General features: G+C 42.6%; 1 pseudogene; it reads right to left on the bottom strand.

The window, feature by feature from the left end:
• Positions 1-3,529, bottom strand: part of LOC110122946 (ADAMTS-like protein 3) — a 53,204-nt pseudogene extending 49,675 nt beyond the window's left edge.
• Between the last annotated feature and the right edge of the window lie 18,356 nt (positions 3,530-21,885).

The raw sequence follows: 21,885 nt of genomic DNA, 5'->3' as shown, positions 1-21,885 counted from the left end.
TGATACTATACCATTATTTGCCTTTTTCACTGTGAGTGTTGACATTTGCACTGATAGTAAAGGCAGTTGTGGATAAAACTTGGCACCAGAATGGAATCAAAGCTATGGCAGCAAGGTGTACCAGTAGTCACTGTATTCTGGCTACCACACACTTGCAATAAAAACAAAATGCCAATTTCCCACAAGAATGTCCTTAACGAAGCAGTAGAACTTATTATTTCACTAAATCTCTACCCCTGAGTGTAACTTTTCTAACATTCTGTACAACAAAACAGGAAATACACACCATACATCTGCTATCTGCCAAAGTCTGTGGGTGTGACTGTTTGAATTGCTAGCTGAACTAGCTCCTTTTTCATGGCATACTACTTTACTTGAAATAATGACTGACAGATAAGCCAGGGTTATTTGGATTTAGGTATTTAGAAGTTATATTTTTTTAGTGAAAAAAAATGAGCTGGCCAATGCAAGGAAAATAACTGACAGTAATTGTTGCCGATGATAAAATTTAAGCTTTCGAGTGAAAATTAGAATTTGAGAAAATCAGTCATGCCCACCATGAGTCTGACTGCTTCCAAAAGCTCAAAGACTTTTCTGAAAAGTTGGGATTGTAATATCAAAGAATACGTGTATTTTTGGTATTGTATAATGAAATGTGTTAACATTTGGAAGATGTGTATAACTCAGTCAGCCAACATTTTCCAAGTGACCAATGTATGACATTATAAAATCTAGTCTAGTTAAAAGATCCATTCAAAGAACAAGATAAAGCAACAGATTTCATTGTAACAGACTACCAAAATCTCCTTAACATGGTTTTAGATTCCACATTCCATCTAACCTTTAAGAAACTACCACTTGTCTATTTTTAGTGTAGCATTAAAGAAGAATAGCCATAATTACCTTAAAAGATTATGAATATATTCCTTCTCCTCCCAACTAACCTATCTATATATGTATGAAGCCCAATTTTCTCCATAAACTTCAATTAAAACAACATATGGCAACAGACTGAAGGTAGAAGCATTGAGGAGAAAACCCAGCTATGTTTTATTAAGCCAGACATGAAAGAGATTTGCCAAGATGTAAAACAATGTCATTATCATTAATCTTTAAAATACTGCTTTTCAAAAATTATGTTATTTACATGAACATGAATTGGGCTTACTACTATTACTTCTAAATGGATTAACAAACAGCTATTTAAAATGTTTCATGGTTTTAATTTCTAACAGCGTAAACATCATGAGATATATTAACATATTGACATAAAGTTAATTCATATTAACAAAAGTTCTTTGGCTTCTCATCATTTTTTAAGTTTGAAGGAGTCCTAAAACCAAAAGATTTGAGAACTGCTAAGTAGTTGATCTGGAAGGTTTATTCCACTTCAAAAACTACATTATACTCTAATATTCAGAGTTCTAGGCAAAAAAATTAAAAATTAGATTTGTTCTATCTTTCCATTCTAAGACAGCCCAATGATTTATTATAAAAATTGAATTTTACCTAGATTTCTTTTAGTGCTTCACACATTAGGTGATGCAGAAAAAAAGGATGATAAAAATAAAACTTGTATTTTTAAAGTACCTTATGGTTTGCAAAACAATTTAACATCTATGTCTCTTAACAATCCCTGGAGGTGGAATAAGGAGCTGTTGAATGCGAATTGAAAGAAAGCAAGATGTCTACAGTCCTGGGTATGTTAACAGCAAGATTTGGAGACAGCAGAGAACACAAAATGAGTGAATGTTTCTGTTATTCCGTTATTTATGTAAAATGAATGAAATGTGACATTTTTCACTGACATGGATAGCTATTATAATAAAATAAGGTGACTGAATATTGTACTTCAAATATCTCAAAAAACTTTGATCCTTATCATCTTACTTTTGGATTTTGTGACATAAATCATTGCCTGATATTAGAAAATGACTTCAGGTAATCTTTCTACCAAAGCTATTATTTGTGTGACTCTCTAACATCCCTGGCGGGGTCCAGAAGACGTGGCCCCTGGTTCTCACTGGCCATGAATTAGTCAGGAGATTCTGTTCCTCAATGATCTCATTGAGAAAGTGTCAACTCCTGCCCTGCCAGACTCATGGGGCTGGTGTGAGTTCAAACGAGACACCACATCTCCCAGATATAGAAGATTCTTGCAGTTCCTGCACATTTTAGGAGAATTGCAAATATGTTTTTTTAATGGCCTGATTGATTTCACTTTTTTGGAGGCATGATTTTTTAATTTTTTGGCTGCACCATGCAACATGTGGGATTTTAGTTCCCCAACCAGGGATCAAACCTGCATCCCCTGCATTGGAAGCACAGAGTCTGAACCACTGGACCATCAGGGACGTCCCAGATTTTATTTTTAAATGTTAAGTGACCTGCAAAGAGAGAGTCTGTAGTTGCTAACATTTAATCTTATGGTATCAAGTTTTGTACCACCTTTATGGTAGTGACTGTGATGGTACAATTTCATTTTTAGAATTCCAATGCATATGTGAATGCCATGCCCTAACATTTTGGAGTTTCTTTCCGAAAGGATCCTGTTGGAAGCACATTCTTAGGAGAAGGAATTTGACAATATTTTAAGGAAAGCTGGAATATCCATTTAGAAGGCATCTCAGAGTAAACACTGTCCTCTGGCTGTACTTACCTTTCTGAGGGCTGTAACAGTGCTCCATCCTTGGTCCATGTATAGGTGGCCTCACTGGGGGTGACAAGCTCACACAGTATGTTGATGGCCTCCGTCCTTCTTGTAATGTAGACTGTATTTCCAATCCTTGAATTTACTGTTTTATTAAAGGAAATTGAGGTGGGTTGGCTCTGCCTCAAGAGGACAGGTCCCTTCGGCTTGAATGTCAGCTTGCCTGAGTTTTTGGAGTTCGAGCTTTGGGGCACACTTCCAGTCTCCCCCCTTAGCTGAGCCGTGGGAAGTGCCTCTCCAGGGATGCCCCTCCAGTGCGCATGTGCAGGCTGCCCCTTGGTTAACTCGGCCACCAGCTGATATATCACCTGGGATGCCAGGTCATCGCTGATCTCCCCTGTTTCCATGAGCTGGCTCATGTTCCTGATCAATTCATCAAACTGGGCGGTCTCCATGCTATAGGCTCCCTGTTTAACTGCTGCTTCAAACTGCTTGTTCTCAAATTCCCAGGAGTTGGCATTTCCTGCAGAAGGGCTGCAGTGGCCCAACAGAGCTCTCAAGAGAGACTGATTGTTAATTTGGCCATTGTGCAGATAAAGCTCATTTTTGTTGTTCCACATCAGCCTCATCTTATGCCATGTGGCTCCCAGATTACTGGCCTCGTTGTTGTCCATCCCAGGATATTCCCTGGTGTGCCCTCCAAGGGCTGGGGGTGCAATGAGCCGGTTGTCGGTACCAATGAGCTTAAGCACCACGGTCTCCTGTGCGGGGCCGGCGATGCACCGGTACTCACCAATGTCGAGGGCCGCAAGGCTGTGAATCTTCAGTGAGCCTGACTTTGTGAAGCCAAGTCGCTTGGAGTTCTGCAGACAACGCCCGTCCTTCTCCCACTGTATCCGAGATTTCTGGAATCGTCGCACGGGGCACTTAATGATCACAGATGTGTTGGGCAGCAGATAGGCTCTGCTCCCGACGGTCAAGTTAATGCGTTTCTCTTCCCTTGTCTGGATGTAGACTCTCTGGACTCCAAGGATCTGAGGACCCTGCTCCCCGAGTCTGGCCTTCATCTCTGGTTTCATTTCTGTTGGAAAAATAAAGAAAGCAAAATACAAATATCTTTATAATGACAACATTTGTCCATTCTCTTCCAAGGCTGACAGAAATCAGCAAATTCTTTTCACTTTCAAACATTTGAGAACTAAAAAAAAAAAAATATATATATATATATTGTTATTTATGCTATATATGTATGTGTGTGTATATATATATATATATATACACACACACACATATTCATAGATGGGGACAAATTTCACTTTAGCAGCAAATAATGCAAGTTTGAATGAACTGCATGAAATAATGTCAATTATTTTATAAAGGAGGCTTTGGTTTGGGGAGGCATGAGGTTAAATGGTTAAATATTTCCACCAATAAGAGGACATCTGATGTGTGGGGCCTCCACCATCTGGGAGGCTCTTGAGGATCTAGTATGGCTCAGCCAAGGGTATCCAAAATCTGAAGGAGGCAGTGAGTGTGGGGAGGTGAGTGAATGTATTTGAAGGATCTGAAAAGGAGGATGCAGCTGGGGACCATAGCAGATCACCCAAGCAGGCCAGTGAAACTAGGCCTGAAGAAGCCAGTGATGGAAGAAGAAAAGTTCAAACTGGCACTTGAAAGCCAGCTGAATGGTGAGAGAGAATCTCAGCACTACCATCTGAATAAGTGATCTACTCTCTCCGAGCCTCAGCTATGTTTTCTCACCTATAACATGCAGGTGATGTTAACACCTTCACTGAGGAATGTGAAAAGTCAGAGCATTTTTATCAAGTGCACAGTAGTGGGATGTATGAGCTCTCAGACATTGTTGTCAGCTGACAAAGGCGGGTCCAGCCAGCATCAACGGGGCAAGCAGAGAGGGATCACAGGTGGGCTGACTCTTCCTTGTTCCTGGGCACCAGCCACAGGTAATGGGTGGAGGCCAGAGAGGTTGCTCCCCAGATCCCATCCCGCAAAAGAAGCGGCTCTTCTCCCGACCCCACTCCCTCTGCCCACCCCCCAACCACTCACTTTCAGGAAAGAAGGCCTCAATGCATCCTGGGGTGATACTGAAGTGAGTAGGTAGGAGGATGTGATGTGGGTGGGAGTCTGATTCCTCTTTGAAGATGTATGTAGGTCCATGGACTAGAGGGCAGGAAGCATCAGGGAGTGACAGAAGAGAGACTGGACTCATATCAATGACACTGTGGAATTAAGGTCGTGAGACAGGGGCCTAAGAGCCTCAGAGGACCCCAGTTATGGTTCTTCCAACGGTTACGGCTGTAACACTGGTAGGGATATGCTGGGAGAAGAACTAGATCGAGACTCCATTTCTGTTTTTGTCTTTGAAACTTTTTGGCCTTGCTGCACAGCATGTGGGATCTTAGTTCCCTGACCAGGGATCAAACCTGCACCCCCTGCAATGGAAGTGTGGGGTCTTAATCGCTAGACCACCAGAGGGAAGTCCACTTAAGACGGACTTCTCAGGCCCTGGACACTACCCAGATTGTGTTGGCTGAAATAACTCTTGACTTCACTTGGGTGGTTCATGATCCCATTAGGGTCTGGCTGCTGCCTGCTTAGGTGTGGGGGTGGCAGTAGGTTCAGGAAAACAACAGGGGTAGATGCATAACTTCTGCATTAGAGTGTGTTCTAAATGAGGGACAGGCATAATAAGTCTGCACACAAATTCCACTGAGATGTCATTTCTAGGCCAGGCCCCTTGTCCAAGGTTTTGCCAATGAACTCTCCCTCCCCTCGGATCAGCTTGAAGTGGAGCCAGATGGCCTGTCATGTGTAAATGTTTACCTGTTGGGATAGAGATTCTTCACAGAGGACATCAAGATCCCCTCAGTAAGTTAAGACATAGAGATTTCTTTCTAGGTTGGCAACACAGAATTTTAAACTTACTGCTGTTCAACAGTGGTCAAAAGCAGGAGGAGGATTCCTGCTAAATTTGTGGTTCACTCATTATTACAGGCAGAGATGCCATCTTTTTTTTTTTTTTTTTTTAGCAAACCCCTTGGTCACAAAGAATCGGACATGACTGAGGTACTAACACTTTCACTTGCAAACACTGGGCTTCACCGGTGGCTCTAGTGGTAAAGAATCTGCGTGCAATGCAGGAGACATGGGTTGATCCTTGCAGGAGATCCTTGGGTTGGAAAGATCCCCTGGAGAAGGACATGGCAACCCCGCATTCTTGCCTGGGAAATTCCACGAACAGAGGAGCCTGGTGGGCTACAGTCCATTGGGTCGCAGGGTCGGACACGATTTGGCAACTAAACAATATTTATTTAATCGGCTGCACTGGGTCTTAGTTGACACAGGGATCTTCAGTTGTGGCATGTGGGATCTAGTGCCCTGACCAGGGATGAAACCCAGGCCCCCCGCATTGGAAGCATGGGGTCTTAGCCACTAGACCACCAGGGAAGTCCCAGAGATGCCACTCATAACAGCAGTCTGCACAACAAGGGCTCAATCCATTGCAACGGATGGCGGCTATAGCCCTATACCAGGTCTTGCTGTAACAATGCTGCTCCGAGTGTCTCCTCTCCCGACAGTGTACATTACGAGGAAGTTGGACCACTCGCAGCAGAAGAGCCCAAGCAGCCGGGAGACAGTCCTGGGGTTCAGGCCAAGGCTATTGACTAACCACCTGGGAGTATTTCTCTACTTTCCCAACTTGTATAGACTCGCAAAGAGTCAGACATGACTTAGCAACTGAACAACAATAACACAGACATACTGGTGTGTAAGAGTTTCAGTATCAACTCTGACTAGAGGCAGTGGTTCTCAAACTTTGCTGCCAATTAGGAGCACCTGCTGTTATTATTTTTTAATTTTACTACCCTGGGTCCCACTCTCCAGAAATTCTGACTTATGGGGAACAGAAGCCTGGGCATCAAAATTTGTAAAATCTCCCCAGGAGACTGAAATGTAGAGCAAAGATTGAGAAACACCACCCTAGAGAGTCTCACTGGGTTAACTCAAAGATAATGTGATGGGCTGCTACTGGTGAACAGGGAAGGGAAAATAAGAAACAGCCACTGTGTTTTCTGCGAGAACCCTGCCAAAATCTTTACAACATGCAGTGTCCTCTGTAGGAGGAAGCAGGAGGATGCTTTGTGGTCTTACCATCAGGAATCCTTGTATTTCCTCTGAGTAATTAATTCAGTTCCTACCCAATGAACACTGAACTGTGTCATTGACCAGGTTGCCTTTTCCAAGACAGCACTTATGTTATCAAGTTTAGAGCTAAATTTATGCCTGCATATGACAGAAGTGTAAAATTTAAGACAAAATTCTATATTAGTCTTGCTTATTTCCTGTTTTATTAGCATGGGTAACTCAGAGGGGAAAGAATCTGCCTGCAATGCAGAAAGCCTGGGTTTGATCCCTGGGTCAGGAGGATCCCCCGGAGAAGGGAATGGCAAACCACTCCAGTATTCTTGCCTGAGAATCCCATGGACAGAGGAGCCTAGTGGGCTAAGGTCCATGGGGTCACAAACAGTCAGCCACAACTGAGTGACTAACACTCACTAATTTTAATTAGCTGGTTGCTTTTTATGAATATTTAAAAGTGGCCTATTGTCACAATGCAGGGTGTGTAATGTATGTGTATACACACATACCTAGCCATAATACCTACATACATGTATTTACATACACTGATACTTATACAGGCATCTTTTTATTACTATTTAAAAGAATTCAGTTGAACACCCCGTCTGGTCATTGTTCCTCCATGATGGATTATGGGAAAGACAGATGGTGAACGTGGATGGCTTTGAAAGTCACTCTTTAAATCATAGTTTAAGCTGGGTCAAAGTCAGAATTTTGAACTTGTGCAACTGAGGGAGGGATGGAGAGAGACTCTCTTAGGGCTGCTACAGATGAGGCCATCGCTCAAATATTCCTGCTTGTACTGGGAATGGGTCGAAGCCCGCACGGGGAAGGAAGTGCATTCCTAGTTCAGGGTTCAGGCTGGAGATGACCTGCGGCTGGTATGAGCCCACACCGCATCCTGTGTGAAGATGGGTTCTAGTTACCATGGAGATGAGTTCTAAGTACCTTTAGAACTGGTAGCCAGATGTCCCCAGCTAAGCTTGGGGCTTAAAGTATTAATAGATGGGGCCATGATGCCTTCAAAAGCAGGCTGGGGAGTCTGCAGGTGACAGGTGGTGTTTAGCCTTGGGAAAGGACTAGCCCATGGCTGGGTGAGCCACACAAGTAGCCCGGCTGCTCCCTCTGGCTGCATGCCCATCTGCTAGAAGGCAGATCCATTCCCAACCAGGCCTGGTTAGCCACTGCTCACACCTGCTACAGAGCAATTCAGTGACCAGGTGTGCCTCGGCAGTGCTCTGGGACCCAGGAACTGCTAGGACTTGGCCAGTTTCTCTCTGTGACTCCTGTCAGTTCCTTCGGAGCAGTGCCTGGAGCCTGGCATCCTCTGACACAGCTCTTGGGTAGGAATCTGTCTGGTTTGGAGTGACTGCCTTCCTCTGCATTTCTATGTGCCCCCAAACTGCCAAACCAAACAAGCCTGAGGAGACAGAGTGTGGACAGGAACCCATGGCACCCTACTGGGGGGCTGTGGGCAGTGTGGGGATACCAAGCCGTCCCTCCATCTCTCCCATGGCACTGGATGTGAGAAACACCACATCATTCAGCTTTTCTAGAAAATGAAAAGCTCTTCCTTCTGAAGGTCCTCTTTACCACCTCTGTGCCAGCCTTTCCTGCCCCGTGCCCAAGGCTGTCTGCATGCCCGTGTCCTGCCATGATTCAGTTGTAAACCTGCCATGACTCTCAGCCTAGTGCCACACCAGGTTTCTGCCCCGAGCCATCTGTTCTGGGTGTTTACACTTGCCTCACCAGCACTCGACTCCTGCCACTCCCAGATGGGCTTTGGCTGCAAAGCAGCCTCTAAGTCGTCTTATTCCCATGCTGGAGTCCTGGCCCTCAGAGTCCAGGCTGCAATTCTTTAAGGCAGAAACTGGAGTTGCCTCGATTCCTCCCTGTCCATTGGTCTGCTGGCCCTTCCTCTCATTGACTTACAGGTCCATGGGATTGTTAGTGTCCATTCCCAACTCTGCAGGTAGTGATGTCACATTGGTAGCAGGAAGCCACATGATGGGAGAATCTATACCACAGAAATCAGCAAAGGTAACAAACAACAGCTCCCTCTCCCTCCTCACCACCTACCTGGTCCCAGAGTTGCTTTTTAAACACAGACAAACACACCCTTCTCCTTTGAGCTCCCAACTCTAGCCAGGCAATGGATACTTAAATGGGACACCTGAAATGTTAGAATTCATCCTCACCACTTCTGTCCTTATATTCTCTCACCGAGATATTGTCATATCCCCTTGACTAGACTCTACTTGCACATTCATAATTTCCCAATATATCTATGTGTTCACCACTATTCACAATATCCAGGACAAGGAAGCAATCTAAATGTCCACCAACAGAGGAATGAATAAAGAAGATGTGGTACATATATACAATGGAATATCACTCTGCCATAAAAAGGAATGAAACTGTGCCATTTGCAGAGATGTAGATGGAGCTAGAGACTCATACAGAGTGAAGTAAACCAGAAAGAGAAAAACAAAAATCGTATAATATCACTTAAATGTGGAATCTAGAAAAATGACACAGATGAACTTATTTGTAAAGCAGAAATAGACACAAAGGTAGAGAACAAATGTACAGACACCAAGGGGGAAGGGGGTGGTTGGGATGAACTGGGAGATTGGACTTGACATGCATACACTACCATATATAAAACAGATAACTAATGAGAACCTGGTGCATACAGCACAGGGTGCTCTGGTCAATGCTCTGTGATGACGTAAGTGGAGGAAAATTTTAAAAAGAGGGGTATATATGTATATGAATGGGTGATTCACTTTGCTGTACAGCTGAAACTAACACAACATGGTAAAGAAGCTATACTCCAATAAAAATTAATTGAAAAATATATCTATATAGCTGTCCAAGTAAATAAAACAAAATAAAATCTGACAATGTCATTTCCTTCTTTAATAAAATTTAAACTCCTCAGCATGGGTTTCTTTTTTTTTTTTTTCATTTATTTTTATTAGTTGGAGGCTAATTACTTTACAATATTGTAGTGGTTTTTGTAATACATTGACATGAATCAGCCATGAATTTACATGCATTCCCCATCCCGGTCCCCCCTCCCACCTCCCTCTCCACCCGATCCCTCTGGGTCTTCCCAGTGCACCAGGCCCGAGCACTTGTCTCATCAGCATGGGTTTCAAGATGCTCTCCAGCCCACTTCTCAAGCATTCTGTTTCACCATAACCCATTTTCAGCCTCTGTTCTAATTCTACTGAATTTTTTTGTCAATAAAAACATTTGTTTTGCATTTTATACAGAACAACCTGGAGTCTGCATCATGATAGTTACCCAGCGGTCTACACACAGTATTATCCACTTCTTCTGGGGACCAGGGATCCACACAAACACAAGAAAGAGTTATGAGGGAGGAAGCGGGGCACAGCAACAGTGTATTTTTAATTCTTTCTTAAAAAGAAAAAGCAGTAGAACTTTCTGAGTCTTGAAATTTGTGCGTATAAGGCTTCTAAAACAAGCAGGGCACTGGTAGCTCCTGGGGAAGGGGCAGCATAAGAACCCTGATAAATAAAGGGACATTTGCTTGTGGCAGGGGATGAGAAGGGAGGCTGACTATTTCTCAGGCCTTAAGCCCGGCACCTGAGATTCAACGGAGACCACGTCCAATCTTCAATCATTTCCCTGCTCAGAAAGAGGCACTGGTACTCCTGGGATGAGGCCATGAAGACATCATGCTGGTCATTCCCAAGTCCCTGTTCTACAGCCCAGCATATTAAAGGGGAAAAAAGGTCACAGGGTAGTGGTTTGTGTGCAGTTTCCCGAAATGCCCCACTCCATTTGCCATCCCTCACCTTTGTCGACACTGCTCTCTTTTTTCTCAGACTATCCTGTATCCCTTGTGGGTCTAATGATCAGACACATCTTTCAGAATTCTGCTCAAAGCTTCCTCCCTTATGAAACTCTTTTTCACATCCCCTAGAGGGATCAAACACTGCTACATCCCATTATGACATCACTGGCATTTTATTCTTCTTATTTTTTTATGTATGTCTCTTTCCTACTGATTATGAGTTCTTAGAGACCAGACAATGGTTCCTCTTCATTTTGTACCATAACATCTAAAACACAGTAGCATCTGAAGAATGATTGTTGAAAGAACTGATAATGAAATACTACCATCTGACACTGAAAACAAGATATGCCCAAGCAGAGAGACCATCTCTGTCCTTAGGGCACTGCATAGTGCCTGGTACATAGTAAACTCTGACTGTTTATTGAATGAATAACAAATAAATGACAAGCAAAAGATAAAATAAATGTATGCTGCTGGATGCTGCAGGAGGTAACAACCAGCCCAAGAAGGGTGCTGGTGAGGCAGCCTAGTGGCTGGCTGGGTTTCCAAGGGCTGCAGCTCTGTCAGGCAGGTGAGGCTGGGTGTTCCTGGAAGTTGAGAAGGCTTAGAGGAAGAGCAGAAGGGAAGATGATAGTCTGAGCTGAAAAGGCTAGTACGAGGAGGACCACCAGGAGCTGGAGAGAAGTGAGAGGATTCAACTTAACCTGGGAAGGGGATAAGGCATATTTCTCTTGCTTCCAGGGCTTCCCTGGTGGCTTAGAGGGTAAAGCGTCTGCCTGCAATGCAGGAGACCTGGGTTCGATCCCTGTGTAGGGAAGATCCCCTGGAGAAGGAAATGGCAACCCACTCCAGTACTCTTTCCTGGAAAAATCCCATGGATGGAGGAGCCTGGTAGGCTACAGTCCATGGGGTCATAAAGAGTCGGACATGACTGAACAGCAACACGTTTGTTTCTTTGTTTGTCCTTGACATTTCAATCATACAGAACATGTCTGGGTGCCTCCCCGCCCTCAACCATTTTGATATCAATATTTGGATTAAAAATAAGAATTCTTCACCAAAATTCAGGAACCCTTAAACCAGGAACCATCATTAAAAAAAAAAACCTAAACTCAAACATTACTCTCTTCGGATGCCTGATTAGAAGCCAAGCCAGGTAGACATTTAACAGCAATCTGAGACTTTTAATAACAATCTGAGGCTGATCTAAGCCTGACACATTTGAAAAGCATGTCTTGAGTATGCTTTGGGGGCCTATATATGAAAAAAATGTCCAGAGCTATTGCCTAACTACCCCATATAAACTCATATCCTAATGATCCAGAAGACACAACATTAGTTACTGTTACATTTTACCCCACTTAAAGCCATGACAGGAATTAAAGGAAGGTAGTAATGACATTAAAAATAACTAATATTTTTGAGCCTACAGTACACTCCTGGCACTGCTTCTAAGCACTTTCTAGGCATTAATTCTCAGAACAATTCTATGGGGTAGGTATAATTACCATTCCCATTTTATTGATGAAAAAGTCTCACAGAATGATTCTGTGTCAATGTCACATGACAAGATACTGAAAGAAATGAAATTAGACTCTAGTTGGCTTAATCACAATGTCATAATACCTTTGGAGACTAAAGAAATTGAGAAATATTATAGAGGAAGGTAGGATTTGTTCCGATCCTTCAAGAATGGGAAGAGTGACAGTGACTAGATAGGGTGAAGGGAAGAATTTATAGGAGGAAAAGTTGGAGGTGGGAAAATGCAGGGAAGGTTTGGGGAGAAGCAGGCAGGGGCCTCGAACTGGAAGGACTGTATGGTGCACCACTGGCCTCCAGGGAGAGCTCAAAACATCTTGCCCACCCCCACCTCCAAGACTTCACCCATTGCACATCAAAGGGTCAAAATGAAGAGCAAGAAGACTCACTCCTCCAAAGAGGATAGTTTTCACTTAAACTCAAGGCACTGATTAGGACACATTTCTAAAAATGGAACCTTGAAAGGAAATAAAGATCACAACATAGTCAGGCTTTATTTTTCTTGTCTTCAGACCCCTTCCATCACTGAGGGATCAGGCCTAAAAAGAAGACCATACATTTCCAGTATGGTGAGCAAAGCAGGTGGATGTGACGTGAAGGAGAGAGGACAGTCAGAGGGTCACTATGCCACAAGCCTTGACATTTTTAGTGGAATAAAAGTGAGTTCATTCATGGAGACATGAGAACTTGGGAGTCAGTACAGTGATTAGGAAATAACTGCTATGATGAATTTCTTGGGAATTCTTAGGAACAGGAAAAAAATCCACATATTATTGCCCAGGTAAATCAGATAGCATGAAGTATGTTTAATCAGGATGGTGACATTATTTTCTTTAGCAAATCCCAATAGCTCAGGTCAGGGAAATAAAAAAACAAGCCAACAGAAACCACCTAAAAGTAGGTGATCACCCATAAGGGTTGAATGAGTAGGGTCATTGAAGTAGTGGGTTAAGGAAGGGCATAGAGATCTGACTACAGCATTGGCTAAGTGTGTGATGATGACATGTCAGTCAAGAGGAGTGGTTTCTAGTGTAAGAGCAGGAAGTCTGGGGACAACAGTGCAGGAAGGTCACAATGAAGCATTAACTAAAAAAGCAGATGGTGAGATGGGGGTAGGAGGAAGAGCAGAAAGCTATTTGAGTACCAAGGAATGAATGAGGAATGAGGATGGGGAAGTTAGGGTGTTTGTGATGGACATGTACACTCTGTTGTATTTAAAGTAGATAACCAACAAGAACCTACTGTACAGCAAAGGGAACTCTGCTTGATGTACGCAGTGGCCTGGACAGGAGGGAAGTTTGGGGGAGAATGGATACATGTATGTGTATGACTGAGTCCCTATGCTGTCTACTTGAAACTATCACAACATTGTTATAAGCCATACCCCAATACCATGGTGTCCCTATGCCAAGGTGTGATGGTGGTCAGGGAAATTGATCACGTTGGGGACTAGGGACATTAGGGTATGAGAAAGTCATCAGCATGGGTGCAGTTTGTCCTGGATGTTGGCAAATGGCAGAGAGAAAGAATGGACCTGTAGTGGTCCTAGGGAAAGGTAGAAAGGATCCTGCGGGTCAATGCATCTGAAGATGGGAGCCATGTGCATGCTGTGAGATGACAGAGAGAATATGGTGAAGAGGCAGCAGGGGAAGGACGTGAGTGCCAAGCTCACCCCTGGCTCATTCCTGGTGGTGGGGAGAAGAGGATGCCATTGTTTTTGCAAGCCAGGGCCACCGATCCCTGGGGATGGCATGAGGCCAGACTATAGCTGAAGTGGGGGCCCAGCTCGGGCTGTGCTGGGAACACAAATTCCTGTCTCTTGTCTGCTTCCATGACCTCCATGTTGGCAAGCTAGACAATGGTATGGAGTCCTTTATTTTTTCTCCCTAAAACTTATCCTTTTACTCTGCTTTCTACTGCATGTCAAAATAGTTTCTAATTGCATCTCATACCACACCGCGTGCCCTAATAATCACAATGTGTTCCCACATGTTACTCTGCTATTATTTTAGAGAAAGCTGCCAGAATTTAATTTCACTCTCCTCTAAGGTAATTTACGGTTCAGCTGTATTGCTATGCAACCATCCACAATTAATAAAAATCACACAGATAAGCAGCCTGAACCATGACACTGCACCATATACCACAGACATTCTTAAAATCCAGGACACTATAAAACTTGGGATTTCAAAGTTATGGAATCTCAAAAATTTGAAGATTTAGTCTTAAAGAATTCCCAGGGACAGGAAAATGAATGTTGTCCACGAATCACCACACAGAGGTGGCTTAAAGCATGGGCCCAGGAATCAGATGGACTCATGGTCAAGGAGGCCAAGAGGCCCAACCAACAGCTACAGGCCCGTGGTCAAATCTTGGACCTTCTCTTCGTCTTGGGCTCCTCATCTCTCAATGGGGATGACACCTGTCTCAGAACTGCTGGGAACTAAATGCGATGATGCAACAATGCCTGCAAGGAGGTTCACAGAGTAAGTGCCCAGTAAATGCTATAAAGCTATGACTTTTAAAAAAAAGTCATTGCTGTTTTACTCACTTTGTTTTGTAAGTTTCTTCAGGAAAGTTTTTGGTAAACTTGGTAGTGTGTGTGTGTGTGTGTGTGTGTGTACATATATTTCTTTTCCTAAGAAGCATTAAAAATAATAGCTACCTTCTTATTTTTTTCTTACCATAAGTTCAGGAGGGTACCTGAGGCAGTTAGTATTTCTTTTTATGTGAATACTTAAAGATAGTGAGAAACAATCAGGAAAGGGACCCTATCCCGGGGTCCCCTACGTCCGGGTCACAGAGCAGTACTGGTCGGTGGCCTGTTAGGAACTGAGTCACACAGGTGAGTGAGCAAAGCTCCATGTGTTCTTCGGCTCCTCCCCATCGCTCTCTCATCACCTCCAGATGGGACCATCTAACTGCGGGAAAACAAGCTCTGGGCTCCCACTGAGTCTGCATTATGGTGAGCTGTATAATTATTTCATTACATATTACAAGATAGTAATAATAGAAATAAGAACTCCTTATTGCCAAATTTAGACTTAAACTGAAGAAAGTAGGGAAAACCACTGGACCATTCAGGTATGACCTAAATCAAATCCCTTATGACTATACAGTGGAAGTAGGAAATAGATTTAAGGGACTAGATCTGATAGACAGAGAGGCTGATGAACTATGGACGGAGGTTCGTGACATTGTACAGAAGACAGGGGATCAAGACCATCCCCAAGGAAAAGAAATGCAAAAAGGCTGAGGAGGACTTACAAATAGCCGTGAAAAGAAGAGAAGTGAAAAGCAAAGGAAAAAAGGAAAGATATTCCCATTTGAATGCAGAGTTCCAAAGAATAGCCAGGAGAGATAAGAAAGGCTTCCTCAGTGATCAATGCAAGTAAATAGAGGAAAACAACAGAATGGGAAAGACTAGAGATCTCTTCAAGAAAATTAAAGATATCAAGGGAACATTTCAGGCAAAGATGGGTTTGATAAAGGATGGAAATGGTATGGACCTAACACAAGCAGAAGATATTAAGAACAGGTGGCAAGAATACACAGAAGAACTGTACAAAAAAAGATCTTCATGACCCAGATAATCATGATGGTGTGATCACTCACCTAGAGCCAGACATCCTGGAATGTGAAGTCAAGTGGGCCTTAGAAAGCATCACTACAAACAAAGCTAGTGGAGGTGATAGATTTCCAGTTGAGCTCTTTCAAATCCTGAAAGATGATGCTGTGAAAGTGCTGCACTCAATATGCCAGCAAATTTGGAAAACTCAGCAGTGGCCACAGGACTGGAAAAGCTCAGTTTTCATTCCACTCCCAAAGAAAGGCAATGCCAAAGAATGCTCAAACTACCACACAATTGCACTCATCTCACACACTAGTAAAGTAATGCTCAAAATTCTCCAAGCCAGGCTTCAGCAATACATGAACTGTGAACTTCCAGATGTTCAAGCTAGTTTTAGAAAAGGCCGAGGAACCAGAGATCAAATTGCCAATATACGCTGGATCATCAAAAAAGCAAGAGAGTTCCAGAAAAACATCTATTTCTGCTTTATTGACTTTGCGAAAGCCTTTGACTGTGTGGATCACAATAAGCTGTGGAAAATTCTGCAAGAGATGGGAATACCAGACCACCTGACCTGCCTCTTGAGAAACCTGTATGCAGGTCAGGAAGCAACAGTTAGAACTGGACATGGAACAACAGACTGGTTCCAAATAGGAACAGAAGTACGTCAAGGCTGTATATTGTCACCCTGCTTATTTAACTTATATGCAGAGTTCATCGTGAGAAATGCTGGGCTGGAAGAAGCATAAGCTGGAATCAAGATTGCCAGGAGAAATATCAATAACTTCAGATATGCAGATGACACCACCACCCTTATGGCAGAGAGTGAAGAGGAACTAAAAAGCCTCTTGATGAAAGTGAAAGAGGAGAGTGAAAAAGTTGGCTTAAAGCTTAACATTCAGAAAACTAAGATCATGGCATCTGGTCCCATCACCTCATGGGAAATAGATGGGGAGACAGTGGAAAAAGTGTCAGACTTCATTTTTTGGGCTCCAAAATCACTGTGGATGGTGACTGCAGCCATGAAATTAAAAGACGCTTACTCCTTGGAAGGAAAGTTATGACCAACCTAGACAAGCATATTAAAAAGCAGAGACATTACTTTGCTAACAAAGGTCCGTCTGGTCAAGGCTATGGTTTTTCCAGTGGTCATGTACGGATGTGAGAGTTGGACTGTGAAGAAAGCTGAGCACCGAAAAATTGATGCTTTTGAACTGTGGTGTTGGAGAAGACTCTTGAGAGTCCCTTGGACTGCAAGGAGGTCCAACCAGTCCATCCTAAAGGAGATCAGTCCTGGGTGTTCACTGGAAGGACTGATGTTGAAGCTAAAACTCCAATACTTTGGCCACCTCATGCGAAGAGTTGACTCATTGGAAAAGACCCTGATGCTGGGAGGGATTGGGTGCAGGAGGAGAAGTGGACAACAGAGGATGAGATGGCTGGATGGCATCACCGACTCAATGGTATGAGTTTGAGTAAACTCCGGGAGTTGGTGATGGACAGGGAGGCCTGGCGTGCTGTGATTCATGGGGTCACAAAGAGTTGGACACGACTGAGCGACTGATCTGATCTGATCTCTGAATAATAGAAATAAAGTGCTCAACAAATGTAATGGGCTTAAATCATCCCCAAACCATCATTCCTCATCGGCCGTGGAAAAACTATCTTCCACGAAACTGGTCCTTGTTGCCAAAATAGTTGAGGACTGCTGCCCTACCCCATTTCTCATGACCACACTGCTGCCCTATTTTCAGCTACCATGGGGGCAGCCCTCCACTCATTTTTCATCACCCTCCTACATGAAACATGTATATGCATATGCACCTAAACTAAATCATGTACACTGAAGATAGAGATGACTGGTACATGCATTTTAGCTTTTGGATATAATGAAACTATAATATTAACTCTTTACACTCAGCTTATTATTTATAATAAACTGAAGAAGTATCTAAACTGTCACCTTTAAAAGCCAAAGCTATTTCACATTTTCATCCTTGCTGGTTTTAGATTATTAGAGTATCCAAAAGAAGAGTTACTTGAATATTTAAAAATACTTAGGTCATCTACTTTAAATAGGATGAATCCCCACATATCATTAGTAAAGAATGATATCAGAAAGTACTTCACTTAACTTACGGTTGCCAGGGGGAAGGATGGCATGGTTAGGGAGTTTGGGATAGACAGGAACACACTGCTATACTTAAGTGGATAACCAACAATGTCCTACTGTACAGCACAGGGAACTCTGCTCAATGTTATGTGGCAGCCTGGATGGAAGGGGAGTTTGGGGGAGAAAGGATACATGTACATGTATGTATGGCTGAGTCCCTTTGCTGTCCACCTGAAACTATCACAACATTGTTAATCAGCTATACACCAATACAAAATAAAAAGTTAAAAAAAGGAAAATATTTCAGCTTAACTTCTACTAGGAACACTCATGAGTTCTAAGTGGGGAAAATCATGATGAAGCGGAGAACATAGGGAAGTGTAAACCCAAGTGAGGCAGCCTAGGGGTGCATTTGTTAAGAGGGTGGACATTCCTTCAAGCTGACTTTTCTTAGAGTTGTACCTTGGTCATCAATATTATACCATTTGCCACTGGTAACAATGCTGAGTTCTGCTTGATTTGCTGTAACTACAGACTAGAAACGAGCTGCTCTATGGAAAACGACGCCACTGGAGGAGGAGAACAGAACGAGCAGAGTCCACGGTGTGGATTTCCATACTTACTCCTGCACACAGGCATCTGGCAAGATCTCACCAGAGGAGGTCCAGAAAGATGCCGGCACAGCGTCTCACTGAGGGGGACCCGACGGCCTTTGGCCGTCAGCTTCTGGCACATCTGCTGTCTCCGCTGGGTTCCAACACCACAACTGACAGAACACTGTAAGGAGAATGGTGGGGACAAGAGTCAGGCGGGGCGAGAGCAGACACACGTCCCCAGCAAAGCCACGTCTCCCGTCCCTCCATTTTCTCTTTTCCCTCCTTCCCTTCCTTCCTTCCTTCTTTCTTTTTTAAAAAAATCTATTTGTAAGCTGGGATTCCCTGATAGCTCAGTTGGTAAAGAATTCACCTGCAATGCAGGAGATGCTGGTTCAATTTCTGGGTCAGGAAGATCCACTGGAGAAGGGATAGGCTACCCACTCCAGTATTCTTGGGCTTCCCTTGTGCCTCAATTGTTTTGTAAGGTATGAGGCTGTTTTTTCCAATTTTACTGCGATATAATTGATATGTAACATTGTATTAGTTTAAGGTATACAACATAATGATTTATATATGTTGATTACTACAATAAGTTAACAGCCAGAATCTCACATGGTTACAAGGTTTTTAACCTTGTGACTGAATATTTTAAATGAATGTTTATCAGAAAAAGAGACACAGATGTACAGAACAGACTTTTGGACTCCGCGGGAGAAGGCGAGGGTGGGATGTTTAGAGAGAACAGCATCGAAACATGTATATTATCAAGGGTTAAACAGATCACCAGCCCAGGTTGGATGCATGAGACAAGTGCTCAGGGCTGGTGCACTGGGAAGACCCAGAGGGATCAGGTGGAGAGGGAGGTGGGAGGGGGGATCGGGATGAGGAACACATGTAAAATCCATGGCTGATTCATGTCAATGTATGGCAAAAACCACTACAATACTGTAAAGTAATTAGCCTCCAACTAATAAAAATAAATGGAAAAAAAAAAGTAAAAGAAGCAGATCCAGAAAAAAAAAATGAATGTTTATAACTGACATAGTTTTGTTATAACATGAAGCAAAAAAATTTCAGAGACAGGATAACATGTATGTTTTAAATAAATACTAAAAACCCAATGAGATACCATTTCCCATTTCAAACCCATCAAGATGGCTATTATTAAAAAAAATAGATGTGGATAAACTGTAATGTTGATGCACTGCCGATGTGAAAATAAAATGGTACAGCCTCTATGGAAAAGTTTGTCGGGTCCTCAAAAAGTTACACAAAGAATTACCATATGATCTAGTAATTCCACTTCTTGAAAAATATCCAAAAAAATCAAAAGCAGAAACTCAGATGTTTGTATACCAGTGTTCACAGTAGCATCACTTACAACAGCCAAAAGGTAGAAACAACCATATGCTACACGGCCTTTTATGTCTGGCTTCTATCACTTTGCATAATTCTTCGAGGCTCATCCATGTTGTAGCAGGTATCAGAATTTCATTCCTTTTTTATGGTGCAATGATATATGTATATACCACATTTTGTTTATCCATTCATCTGTTGATGGACATTTCGATTACTTCCTCTCTTCTTTATGAGATAGTAACTAATTTTTAGTAATTAATTGCCATGGGATTCTGGGGCCTTGTAGTTGATGTCTCATTTGTTTTTTATCTATTTATTTATATAGTAAGATGACTTTGCTTTTTAAAAATTATATAATACAGATAATAACGTGGTATCAATTTTGTATGGGGACTAGACATTGTGATGATCCTTTCGTAACAGATACAAACATTGAATTTCTATGTTGCACACCTGAAACGGATATGCCAATTATAGTTTAATAAAAACTTTAACATTAAAAATGGCATATACCCATGACCAAGAATTGAAGAACTAGAAAAACATAAAAGGAAAGGTCTTTTTAAAAAAACACCCAAGCTGCTATACATAAAATAACATTGATATGTGATAATCATTGTGTGTATAAAAATGATAGCTGATGATCATAATTACATGTGTACATTTTAATTTAATGATTTACTACAATTTTATTAGGCATATTAGGAAAAAATGAAATAAGATGAAAAGAGTTCAAGTAACTAATTCCCAAAAGAACTCTGCAGTTAAGGGAGACGAAAGAAACCAACAAGAGACTCAGGTGGTTATTGGGTCGGCCCAAATGAACTTTCTGATCAGCCTGATATTATTACTGATATATTCTGACATCCAAGAATATCTATTGACTCGCTGCTAAGAAGACCGACAGGCACATTCACATTTCCTCTCACCCATCTCTTCTCTCCAAACATTCCATTTGTTTTTGTTAAACTATTTAGCGAATGTCAAGATTTTCTGATATTTATGTTCTGTTCTGAGATGCCAATGCTGGCTGATTAGTCTTAATTCTGCCCTTAAATGAATTTATAATTCATCGTCTGTCTTTTTTCACCAGTATCTGTGTCCTTCTGGATTTCTTACTATGAGTCATCTTGGTGTGTCTTCTTGGCCCTGAAAGTCTTGATCCCATACCATAAGACAAGACTTATGCATGGATGATCTGCCTCTCTGTTGCCTTTCCACATGGAGAAAAAACAAAATGTAAAGGAAAATACTTGGGTCATTGCCGGGAGCCGTTATGGGAGGTCCCGCCCGTGACGAGGTCATGAAGAAAATACCGGGCAGGCAAGGCCGTCCGGGACCCCATCCATGACGAGGTCACGAGGAAAGAACCTGACAGGCAAGGCCGTCTAGGATAAGGGAGCCTCCAGGTTGGCCTCGGCCTCTACCCCACCTGGATCCTCCCCCCTTTCCTGCTGTTGCTCTTGTTCGCCCTGCTGCGGATTCTTGTGTTGCCTGCTGAGAGCTCTCCTGCTCCTCTTTCACTGAATGAGGACCAACTTAAAACCCTAATTAATAAATCTCCTGGACGCTGGTACCCTACGAAGGGGCCAGGGATGAAGGAAATGCTTCAATTCAAACCCTTTTGCTGGCATTCTGGCTTGTGTGATAAATATGTGCTCTCATTGCAAAAAATGCTCTTGATTGTTCTAAACATCCTAAACACAGTACGCTAACAAAAGAAACTATTAAGCATAGGCCCCTTCACGGGGTAAGAAAAGCTCCACAAATATGATAGCCACAAATGTGCCTAATACAAAATACTTTAGATAGAGATTAGCTGGCGACTTCTTGCAGGTAGTTAACTTTTAGACTCAGAGCCTGTTTTGTGCCATATCTGCTGTTTCTGCAGTCCTTTGCATTTCTGTTCCGTAAAAAATGTAATCCTATCTAGTTCCCATAGAGATGACGCTTATTAGAAAGAAAATAGATTAATTATAAGAAAAACAGGGTCAGCTACTGAAGTTGCTTAAGTCACACCAGGTGCAAGCCATAAAATGTTAGCAAGCCTGAAGGCCAAATGAT

Source organism: Odocoileus virginianus, chromosome 16, assembly GCF_023699985.2.
Source record: "Odocoileus virginianus isolate 20LAN1187 ecotype Illinois chromosome 16, Ovbor_1.2, whole genome shotgun sequence".
Taxonomy (NCBI): domain Eukaryota; kingdom Metazoa; phylum Chordata; class Mammalia; order Artiodactyla; family Cervidae; genus Odocoileus; species Odocoileus virginianus.
Note: the sequence above shows the minus strand (reverse complement) of the source record. Positions and strands in the feature narration are given on the sequence as shown.